Consider the following 12,275-nt stretch of genomic DNA (forward strand, 5'->3'; position numbering starts at 1 on the left):
AAGCTGGAAGCAGAGAGGGATGATCACTGTGATGTGTACTGTGAAAAAAAAAAAAATGAAAAAAAAAAAATACACGAATATTCGTAATTACGAATATATAGCGCTATATTCGCAAATATTCGCGAATTCGCGAATATGCGATATTCGCGAATAAAATTCGAATTGCGAATATTCGCGAGCAACACTACCACAGAGGTCCAGCTCTGTTAGAGCCAATGATAATGGGGCTGGGACAGAGGGTGTTATAAATGACATCAATGGATCCCAACATGTCAACAATATCGTGGTAGGCAAAACAGTGATTGATGGTGAACATTGTAGACTGGATTCATACACAGCATTTTGTTTTTTTTTTTATAGTGTTCCATGGGTTGCATTTGCATAAAAACACAAAGGCTGACACAAAATCACAAAATCTCAGCACTGCAGAGGACTATTGACATATGAAATGTATGCCTGCAATTCTGAGTCATGAGCTTATTTACATCAATGTTTTCCTGCTAACAGATCCACCTTAGGAAATAAAAGATATATGTTATATAAACAGCAAAGTCCAAAAATCACAGCACCAAGCAGGTTCAGGATCTTGTGTAAAATCTGGAGTCTTTTATTTACCCACAAACAAATGCAACGTTTCGGCAGCAGTAGCCCTTGTCAAGCCTTTGTACCGCTTGTGGCTCAGTGAAAGCTATGGCACTTCACAAGGGTGTTTCTCACTTCTTTCTCTGCAGGCCCTAAAGCTTCAGGCAGGCCTTCCCCAGGCTGACCGTGGCTCAGAGAAAGCAGAGGCACAGAACTGCACATTATGCACTTGTGAGCTTACCCTAAGCATCCATTTCCCCTGTCTCTGCTGCAGAGCAAGTTCTAATACAGAGACCCAGGCCTACTATGCCTATGGACCAAAAACACTAACTCTGCCCATTCCAAGCCTGTCTTCTCACACACTCCCCTTGGGGTCAAGTGTACTGCCTTTTTACCACTTTGCAGGGCCCTTGACCCTCTGCATGATAGCATTGGGCTCATGCCACACATGTCTTAAGCGCAGCTTATGCCTGTACCTCTATATCCTTAGACGACTTTCAGTTAGCTCAAGAGACCTTCAGCTCTGTTGCCAGCCACCACAATCCAACATGGCAGTGCCACTAGGTTCTACAATCCACCTCCTTACAGCACTTATAAATAAAACTAAGCAAAACACATAAAGAGTGCAGCATAACATCAAACAATAATAAATGTGAATAGTCAGAGCACAACAATATCCCCTGGTAGTACCTCTGCAAAACAACAATTGAAAGTGACAGACTAGTCTTCACAAAAAGAACAATGTCCAAAGTGAGAGTTGCTTGATTTACACCCACCTATCCTTTTCCTTAGGAAAATATTATACACTGCTCAAAAATATAAAGGGAACACTAAGATAACTCATCCTAGATCTTAATAAATGAACAAATTGTATGAAATACTTTTGTCTTAACATAGTTGAATGTGCTGACAACAAAATCACACACAAATTATCAATGGAAATCAAATTTATCAACCCATGGAGGTCTGGATATGGAGTCACACTCAAAAAAAGTGGAAAACCACACTACAGGCTGATCCAACTTTATGTAATGTCCTTAAAACAAGTCACAATGAGGTTCAGTAGTGTGTGTGGCCTCCATGTACCCATATGACCTCCCTACAACGCCTGGGCATACTCCTGATGAGGTGGCGGATTGTCTCCTGAGGGATGTCCTCCCAGACCTGGACTAAAGCATCCTCCATATTCTGGACAGTCTGTGGTGCAACGTGGCGTTGGTGGATGGAGCGAGACATGATTTATGTCTGGGAAATGGGTGGGCCAGTCCATAGCATCAATGCCTTCCTCTTGCAGGAACTGCTGAAACACTCCAGCCACATGAAGTCTAGCATTGTATTGCATTAGTAGGAACCCAGGGCCAACCGCACCAGCATATGGTCTCACAAGGGGTCTGAGGATCTCATCTCGGTACCTAATGGCAGTCAGGCTACCTTTGGCAAGCATATGGAGGGTTGTGCAGCCCCCCAAAGAAATGCCACCCCACACCATTACTGACCCACCGCCAAACCGGTCATGCTGGAGGATGTTGCAGGCAGCAGAACGTTCTCCACTGCGTCTCTAGACTCTGTCACGTCTGTCACATGTGCTCAGTGTTAATCTGCTTTCATCTGTGAAGAGCACAGGGTGCCAGTGGCGAATTTGCCAATTTCGGTGTTCTCTGGCAAATGCCAAAGGTCCTGCACGGTGTTGGGCTGTAAGCACAACCCCCACCTGTGGACGTCGGACCCTCATACCACCCTCATGGAGTCTGTTTCTGACCGTTTGAGTGGACACATGCACATTTGTGGCCTGCTGGAGGTCATTTTGGAGGGTTCTGGCAGTGCTCCTTCTTGCACAAAGGTGGAGGTAGCAGTCCTGATGCTGGGTTGTTGCCCTCCTACGGCCTCCTCCACATCTCCTGATGTACTAGCCTGTCTCCTGGTAGCGCCTCCATGCTCTGGACACTACGCTGACAGACACAGCAAACCTTCTTGCCACAGCTCGCATTGATGTGCCATCCTGGATGAGCTGCACTACACCTGTGCCACTTGTGAGGGTTGTAGACTCCGTCTCATGCTACCACTAGAGTGAAAGCACCACCAGCATTCAAAAGTGACCAAAATATCAGCCAGGAAACTAAGAAGTGGTCTGTGGTCACCACTTGCAGAACCACTCCTTTATTGGGGGTGTTTTGCTAATTGCCTATAATTTCCACCTGTTGTCTGTTCCATTTGCACAACAGCATGTGAAATTGATTGTCAATCAGTGCTGCACAGAAGTGTGATTGACTTGGAGTTACACTGTGTTGTTTAAGTGTTCCCTTTATTTTTTTGAGCAGTGTATGATCCAAAAAAACATAAATTTTATCAGCATTTTAACCTGATTTTCAGTGGCAGCACGCTTACTATAGTGTGGATTTGTGATTGATTTCAAAATTTTCTGTGCATAGGGGTAAGATCCACCTTGAATCTGCGCCAAAATCCACATGTGCAGTTTTTTCCTGTGTGTTTGTTGCAGATCTGCATGAAAAAAAATATGTGCATTAAATCTGCAGGAGGCATAACTAAATCATGTAACTATTATATAACATTATTTGACATGCTAAAATATTACTGTTTTTTAATTATTTTTATCATTGTGTCTGATCATGGCCACTGTTTTGCCTATTAGCGGTGAAGACAGTAACATACTAATACGTATGTCTGGCTGCCAAACTGAAAACTGAAATTGTGTCAGCAGTTCCTACAAGAGGAATTCATTGATGCTATGGACTGGCCCGCCCGTTCCCATGAATCCGATTGAGCACATCTGGGACATCATGTCTGTCTTCATCCACCAAATCCACATTGCTCCACAGACTGTCCAGGAGTTGGCGGATGCTTTAGTCCAGGTCTGGGAGGACATCCCTCAGGAGACCATCCGCCACCTCATCAGGAGCATACCCAGGTGTTGTAGGGAGGTCATACGGGCATGTGGAGGCCACACACACTACTGAGCCTCATTGTGACTAGTGTTGAGCGGCATAGGCCATATTCGAATTCGCGAATATTCGCGAATATATGGACGAATATTCGTCATATTCGCGAATATTCGTCATATTCGTAATATTCTCGTTTTATTTTCGCATATGCGAATATTCGCGTGTGTGAAAATTAACATATGCGAAAATTTGCATATACACAAATTAGCATAAGCAAAAAGTCGCGTATGCGAAAATTAGCATATGCAAATTTTCGCATTTGCGAAAATTCGCACACCGGTCTCACACAGTAGTATTAGAGCCTTCTTACACCACATAAGCTGGAAGCAGAGAGGGGTGATCACTCTGATGTGTACTGTGAAAAAAAATAAAAATAAAAAAAATACGAATATTCGTAATTACGAATATATAGCGCTATATTCGCGAATATTCGCGAATTCGCGAATATGCGATATTCGCAAATAAAATTCGAATTGCGAATATTCACGAGCAACACTAATTGTGACTTGTTTTAAGGACATTACATAAAGTTGGATAAGCCTGTAGTGTGGTTTTCCACTTTGATTTTGAGTGTGACTCCATATCCAGACCTCCATGGGTTGATAAATTTGATTTCCATTGATAATTTTTGTGTGATTTTGTTGCCAGCACATTCAACTATGTAAAGACGAAAGTATTTCATACGATTAGTTCATTCATTCAGATCTAGGATGTGTTATCTTAGTGTTCCCTTTATTTTTGTGAGCAGTGTAGTTTAGGAATTGTACACCTATTGTACAAATCTTGACCATGCTGGGATGTAAAGGACTCACTGGTAAATCCTGTCAGCTGTGAGGAGTACTCCAGAGGATGGCGTGACTAGGGACCCCTGCTTATTATCTGTTTTTTTCTTAAAGGAAATATGCAGCCATAACAACTTATCCCCTATCCACAGGATAGGGGATAAGTGTCTGATTGCGGGGGGTCCGAATGCTGGGGCCCCCCGCAATCCCCTGCACGGTGCCACGGCTCTGCCGCAGCTCTCCCATGCAGGAGGCGTGTCAGACGCAGCATGGCACTGCAACCGACACGCCTCCTCCATGTAGTTCTGCATCCCTGCCTCTCCCATAGAGTTGTATGGGTAGGGGGCATACCGTCGACCTCACTGAGTTTGACGCTACGCGCATTAGCCACTTTCAGAGAGCAGCAATATCGGGCCAGTTTAGGAGATCGCAGGGGGTCCCAGCGGTCAGACCCCCTGCGATCAAACACTTGTCCCCTATCCTGTGGATAGGGGATAAGTTGTTATGGCTGCAGTTGTCCTTTAAAAGGGTAATTTTAGAAAAGCATAACTACTAGCTGCCTGGTTTAAATAATATTTGAATTATTTTTGCGTACTGGTCACTGGAGTCCACACAGCAGGCTAATATTTTCTGTTAAATATAACTCACTGTCAGCTTTACTGTATGGACTGTGACCTGGTCGGCAGAGTCATTTCATTATTATTATAGAAGGACTGGATGATAGATGACAGGTCTGTTGTCTTGGCTACCTTGAAAAGGCAGAATAGCAACACTATACACACAGAAAATGCTCTGTATGCAGCATCCTCACCCTTCCTGCTTTCTATGGGAAAAGCTGTATTCCATCTCTATCTGAAGACAGTGACTGGGTTAGAATAACATCATGTAGCAGTCATAATGACCTTTTCTCCACTTCATATTAAATCATCTGTATTTCTGTGTCTGCACCACGTTGTCCTGTTATTTTTGTTATTTCAGGAAATATGAGCAATTGGAATCCAAGTATCCAGCAGGTCAAATATAACTTCCCCCCCCCCCCCCCCCCTGAGTTCCAGCTCGCTATGACTATATTGTCGTAAAAATAATTAAGCATAAATCCACAACCGTTACTTAGGGGTGACGTACTTTCACAGGTTTTAGATCCATTACTGTATCATGGCATATTCAGGCAGTGCTATATCTCATGGCTTTTAAGCTACATTATTTTCACTTGTTTTTCTTTATATTTTTACTAAGTAATGTATTTTCCAATAAATCAAAATCCTATCTGCGCAACTCCGGTGATCAATGAAGCAATAAAGTGATGACAATTAATCTGCACTTGTTATTATTTCTACACCGCCATTGATCTGTCTTTATAATTACTCATTAATAACTGATAATACAGATTTACTGGTAATTACAGATTTACTATTTCTATATGCTAAGATGTCAGGTATAAATCAGAAGTGAACAATCAGCACAAAAGAAAATAATTTATTTTCGGTGGAGTAAATACTTTACCTTAGGCACCTAATGCAGAGTTTACACTACAATAATCAATTTTATCGCTGGACTTTCTGCTCCTGTACAGTATTGAGTGGTGACGCATTTACTGTACCCATCACTTCTTGCGCCACTAAAAACTTTGCACTTGAGGTAACTGCCCATGTTCCCCCGTATGCTACGCCCCTAATGTCAATCTAATATTAATGGCTTATCCTAAAATTGGCCATCAGTTTTTGAAACCCGAATAACACTTTTAAAGACAACATGCCATCCCTTTCATGCTGCCTGAACCTCAAGTCATCAAGGCAGCTTTTTCCCAACCCACCAGCATTGATTGATAAATCTCTACCTGTTTGGTACGGGCTGGTGCGGTAGGGACCACCCCAATGATGGTGGTTCAGGTAGCATAAAAAACATGACAGGTACACTTTAAGTATTAGTCACTTTAATATGCGTTGGGTAAACTGATAAACTATTATATGCAATTTATATAGTACTGTCATTTATTGATGAATTTGATATGATTTTATCAGTTTACTATTTCTATGTGGCATTTTGTTTGCTTGAGAAAGGCTCAGTATGGAGGCAAAATGTTGCTTGTTCTCATTTGTCAAGTTTTGGCCCTTTGAAACATTTGTGCCTTTTGCTTTCTTGGTCTTTTTGGTTTATTTACAAGGTAGATAGTCAACCTACTGGGGAAAGGGTTATGCAGTATCTTCTGCTGTACACTGATGAGGGCCCACAACCCCAAAACAACTGTCTACATCTGTATATCTATTCCTCTGTATGGTGCTCTCCAGCGTGTCCTGCCATCCGGCGTCAAAATTGAGACGCTGGATGATTGTGAACTGTCCCATTGAAATCAATGGGATTAGTTCTAGCATCAATTTCCCTCCAGTGCACAACTGATATATGTAACCCAGCCTTAAATCCCCAGTCATGTTCTAAGGCTTCTAAAAGATACAATATTCTTGTCTCTAACCTGGAAGTGCTGGTACTACATATTATATCTTCCCTTTTGCTCAGTAAACCATGAGAGAGATTTATCATTGTCTTTAGAGCTTTTTTTTTTTTTTTACAACACTGGCGCTTGAAATAGTTTTTTGGCAACTTTTTGCAGTAAGCAAAAACCTGCAAACAACCTTTGAAAAGTATACAGGGGTACAAAGGGATTATTTATAAGGTTAATAATCGGCATTAGGAGAGGAATTCTCAAGTATCACCATAGAATCCAGTCCTGAGGCCAATCTATAGACATTTATTTTACAGGCATGAGATATGAGGTACTAGCAGAGCTCCCTCCCATCTCTGGCCTTTTGGTGTGAAGCAAATACCAATATGTTGTTAGTATTATGGCACCTCGTATCTTTTCTATGCATGCCACGCTTCTTGTCAAACGCTAGTAACAACTAAGTGAGTGCCAGACTACCCCCTCTCAACAATGCTGTGCCAGATTACTTATGTGCCAACTCTGATATATGCCAGACTATGCCTTATACAGCTCTACAGACATTTCATCTGTGTGTTGTTGATTTGTATGCCTACTGTATTCTACATTTAATTCTTCATACTGGTTATATTTTGTCCTGCATGTATTTTTTATTTTTTTTATTTGATTGTTTTTTATTTATAATTTTTTTCATTTTTTCATCTTATTTTACTTCATTTTATTTTCTATTTCTATTTGTATGTTTTTTAGTAGGGATGAGCGAAGATACAGTGATTCGATTCGTCTCAAACTTCTCAGCTCGGCAGTTGCTGACTTTAGCCTGCATAAATTAGTTCAGCTTTCACATGCTCTGGTGGGCTGGAAAAGGTGGATACAGTCCTAGGAGAGAGTCTCCTAGGACTGTACCCACCTTTTCCAGCCCACCGGAGCACCTGAAAGCTGAACTAATTTATGCAGGAAAAGTCATCAACTGCCGAGCCGAGAAGTTCGACAAATCGAATCACTGTATCTTCGCTCATCTCTATTTTTTTATGTATATTTTATTTTGTGTAATTGCATTTATATGCTCATCTTTTTATTTGCATTATTTTCTTCTTCAGAATTTTTGGATTTGTATCACTACTATTTACCCCCCTCTACTCTTGAGGGATATATACAATTGAAGACTGACACTCATAGTTCTTCTGGGATAGGCTCGCTATATCTATTTCTGTTAATACTGACTTTTTTAGCTAGGTAGTATTAAAGGGGTACTCCGGCGCTAAGACATCTTATCCCCCTCTTAGACATCTAACGCCCCCTCTCATAGGCTTGCATTGAGGGGCGAAGCGTGATGTCACACGGGGGTGGAGGCATGACATCACGCGCCGCCTGCCCCGTAATCAGACCCGGAGCGAACACGCTCCGGGGACTGATTTTAACTGGGGTACTGCGTGCAAGATCACGGGGGTCCCCAGCGGCGGGACCCCGCAATCAGGCATCTTATTCCCTATCCTTTGGATAGGGGATAAGATGTCTATGCGCCGGAGTACCCCTGTAACACCTTAACGGCGCAGGACTTATATTTACGTCCTGCGCCGGCTCCCGCGATATAAAGCGGGATCGCGCCGCGATCCTGCATCATATCGCGTCGGTCCCGGCGCTCATCAATGGCCGGGACCCGCGGCTAATACCACACATCGCTGATCGCGGCGATGTGTGGTATTAACCCTTTAGAAGCGGCGGTCAAAGCTGACCGCCGCTTCTAAAGTGAAACTGAAAGTGTCCCGGCTGCTCAGTCGGGCTGTTCGGGACCGCCGCGGTGAAATCGCGGCGTCCCGAACAGCTGACCGGACACCGGGAGGGCCCTTACCTGCCTCCTCGGTGTCCGATCTGCGAATGACTGCTCCGTGCCTGAGATCCAGGCAGGAGCAGTCAAGCACTGATAATGCTGATCACAGGCGTGTTAATACACGCCAGTGATCAGCATAGGAGATCAGTGTGTGCAGTGTTATAGGTCCCTATGGGACCTATAACACTGCAAAAAAAATGTTAAAAAAAAGTGTTAATAAAGGTCATTTAACCCCTTCCCTAATAAATTTTCCTGCATGTAGTTATGATTTTTTCCAGAAGTGCGACAAAATCAAACCTATATAAGTAGGGTATCATTTTAACCATATGGGCCTACAGAATAATGATAAGGTGTCATTTTTACCGAAATATGCACTGCGTAGAAACGGAAGCCCCCAAAAGTTACAAAATGGCGTTTTTTTCCGATTTTGTCGCACAATGATTTTTTTTTCCGTATCGCCGTGCATTTTTGGGTAAAATGACTAATGTCACTGCAAAGTAGAATTGGCGACCCAAAAAATAAGTCATAATATGGATTTTTAGGTGGAAAATTGAAAGGGTTATGATTTTTAAAAGGTAAGGAGGAAAAAACGAAAGTGCAAAAACTGAAAAACCCTGAGTCCTTAAGGGGTTAAGCAGATTATTGTACTAATACTGGGCAGAAGTTTTTACTTTATAATACACGGCATTATCATATTACAATTGAGAACTGTGATTTTGTTGCAGTATACAATATCAGCTGGTGATTTACAATAATATACTTATTGCTGCATTAGTAATATTTGTGGACATTTTATGGTACCATAGGCAGTTATATGTATATAGTATATCCACAATTTTATTGTTTTTTATAACAGACTATAAATAAAGGCCACACCCACAAGGGCCCTGTGGGATGTGGCGTCTAATGATATTTTGACTGATGTAATCTTTTTAATAAACAATATTAAATTTTTTATTAATTTCTAATGTCCAGTTAACCTTGAGCTCTACTAATTTCATTTTCCTATTTGGCTATTTTTCCATTCTTGGACATTGGAGGAAGTATGGATTGCTTGGAGCGGATTGTCAGTGGGATGAGCCTGATGAGTTATTTCAGTTCAGCTCTACTATGCACCAGACCGCTGCTCAGTGTATAGCTGTTCACTCTTTCCTCGGATCCCTTATGTTTCAGACTATGCCTTTAACAACTTTCTACTTTAAACCACTTTCTTTCTGAATTGTTATGAGCCAAACTAGGTTTTTGCCAATGCTGTATGTGCCAGACTTTGTCTTATATTTATAACAGCTCTCCTAAGTGCCAAACCAATCCTTCTCAATCAATTTAACCAGTGATATCATTATTTCCCTAAGGGACATTTTTGCACCTCATTTATACTTCTGAAGGGTGTCGGTAAAAGTACATGCATGTGTTGCAGGAACAACCCTTTTTTAGATATGTGGGATGCAGGCATTTCTGCAACACATCTGCCACCTGTTAAACAGATTTTAACAGTGGTATCTGTTGGTAATTCAGCTACCAAAGCTGCCAAAGCAATTAGATGAAAGTCAGTCAAACCAAGTGAGACCCAGGATGCACTCGATTCATTGTCTGGGGGAGCGTCAGGCATACCTACATACAGTGGGGAGAACAAGTATTTGATACACTGCCGATTTTGCAGGTTTTCCTACTTACAAAGCATGTAGAGGTCTGTAATTTTTATCATAGGTACCCTTCAACTGTGAGAGACGGAATCTAAAACAAAAATCCAGAAAATCACATTGTATGATCTTTTAAAAATGTATTTGCATTTTATTGCATGACATAAGTATTTGATACATCAGAAAAGTATAACTTTATATTTGGTACAGAAATCTTTGTTTGCAATTACAGAGATCAAACGCTTCCTGTAGTTCTTAACCAGGTTTGCACACACTGCCGCAGGGATTTTGCCCCACTCCTCCAGATCCTTCAGGTTTTGTGGCTGTCGCTAGGCAATATGGACTTTCAGCTCCCTTCAAACATTTTTATTGGGTTCTATTGCGTTCTGGTCCAGAACATTTTTATTAGGTTCTATTGGGGCCACTCCAGGACCTTGAGATGCTTCTTACAGAGCCACTACTTAGTTGCCCTGGCTGTATGTTTCGGGTCGTTGTCATGCTGGAAGACCCAGCCACGACCCATCTTCAATGTTCTTACTGAGGGAAGGAGGTTGTTGGCCAAGATCTTGTGACTCGTTGGCCAAGCTCTCATGGCTCCATCCATCCTCCCTTCAATACGGTGCAGTTGTCCTGTCCCTTTTGCAGAAAAGAAGCCCCAAAGAATGATGTTTCCCCCTCCATGCTTCACGGTTGGGATGGTGTTCTTGGGGTTGTACCCATCTTTCTTCTTCCTTCAAACACGGCGAGTGGAGTTTAGGCCAAAAAGCTAACTTTTTGTCTCATCAGACCACATGACCTTCTACCATTCCTCCTCTCGTCCATCCAGATGGTCATTAGCAAACTTCAGATGGGCCTGGACATGCACTGGCTTGAGCAGGGGGACTTTGCGAGTGCTGTAGGATTTTAAGTCATGACGGCGTAGTGTGTTACTAATGGTTTTCTTAGAAAATGTAGTCCCGGCTCTCTTCAGGTCATTGACAGGTCCTGCCATGTAGTTCTGGGTTGATCCCTCACCTTCCTCAGGACCATTGATGCCCTACAAGGTGAGATCTTGCATGAAGCCCCAGACCAAGGGAGATTGACCACCATCTTGAACTTCCATTTTCTACTAATTGAACCAACAATTGTTGCCTTCTCACCAAGTTTCTCGCCTATTATCCTGTAACCCATCCCAACTTTGTGTAGGTTTTCAATTTTATCCCTGATGTCCTTACACAGCTCTCTGGTCTTGGCCATTGTGGAGAGGTTGGAGACTGTTTGATTGAGTGTGTGAACAGGTGTCTATTCTACAGGTAACAAGTTCAAACAGGTGCAGCTAATACAGGTAATGAGTGGAGAACAAGAAGGCTTCTTAAAGAAAAAATAACCGGTCTGTGAGAGTCGGAATTCTTACTGGTTGGTAGGTGATCAAATACTTATGTCATGCAATAAAATGCAAATTAATTTTATTTTTTAAATGATACAATGTGATTTTCTGGATTTTTAGTTTCCATCTCTCACAGTTGAAGTGTACCTATGATAAAAATTACAGACCTCTACATGCTTTATAAGTAGGAAAACCTGCAAAATCAGCAGTGTATCAAATACTTGTTCTCCCCACTGTACTCCTAAACCCAGATGAGCAAGGATTTAGATCAATTAATCTCAAGTTATTCAGAATTTATTTCCAAATAATTATATAATATTCAGCTTGCAGCATGCAGTATAACAGAAAATCAAACGTCCTTCACATCGGGTTCTTTACATAAACATGAATTTCTGAGCTTCTCACCCAAGTCCCAAAATTAAATCTTTTTGCTGCCGTGTATCAGTATCTAACATACCAGAGACAAACTGATCTTGTTTCAGAACAACTCTGTCACTTATGTCGCTGGGGCAAGAAGCCTCAGTGATACACACCTCATATTCACCATTTTATCCCCAAGGGGATTAGCACCCACCCCGGCCAGTACAGTGGACTCTTGACAGGGCATCAGCATTTTGACTTATCAATTTTAAAGGGGTATTCCGTGCAAAAACATTTTATCCCCTATCCAAAGGATA

The 12,275-nt window shown here is 42.0% G+C and overlaps 1 long non-coding RNA gene across 1 annotated transcript in view; it reads right to left on the minus strand.

The window, feature by feature from the left end:
* Positions 1–233: 233 nt before the first annotated feature.
* The window catches only part of LOC130294165 (uncharacterized), a 43,046-nt gene continuing 31,004 nt past the window's right edge, over positions 234–12,275 (minus strand). Inside the window, exons 3-4 of the long non-coding RNA XR_008848409.1 lie at positions 2,968–3,081; positions 234–513 (exon numbers count right to left, since the gene is read on the minus strand). This is a non-coding gene — a long non-coding RNA (uncharacterized LOC130294165). The remainder of the gene's footprint in view (positions 514–2,967; positions 3,082–12,275) is intronic.

This window comes from Hyla sarda, chromosome 10, assembly GCF_029499605.1.
Source record: "Hyla sarda isolate aHylSar1 chromosome 10, aHylSar1.hap1, whole genome shotgun sequence".
In the NCBI taxonomy this organism is placed as follows: domain Eukaryota; kingdom Metazoa; phylum Chordata; class Amphibia; order Anura; family Hylidae; genus Hyla; species Hyla sarda.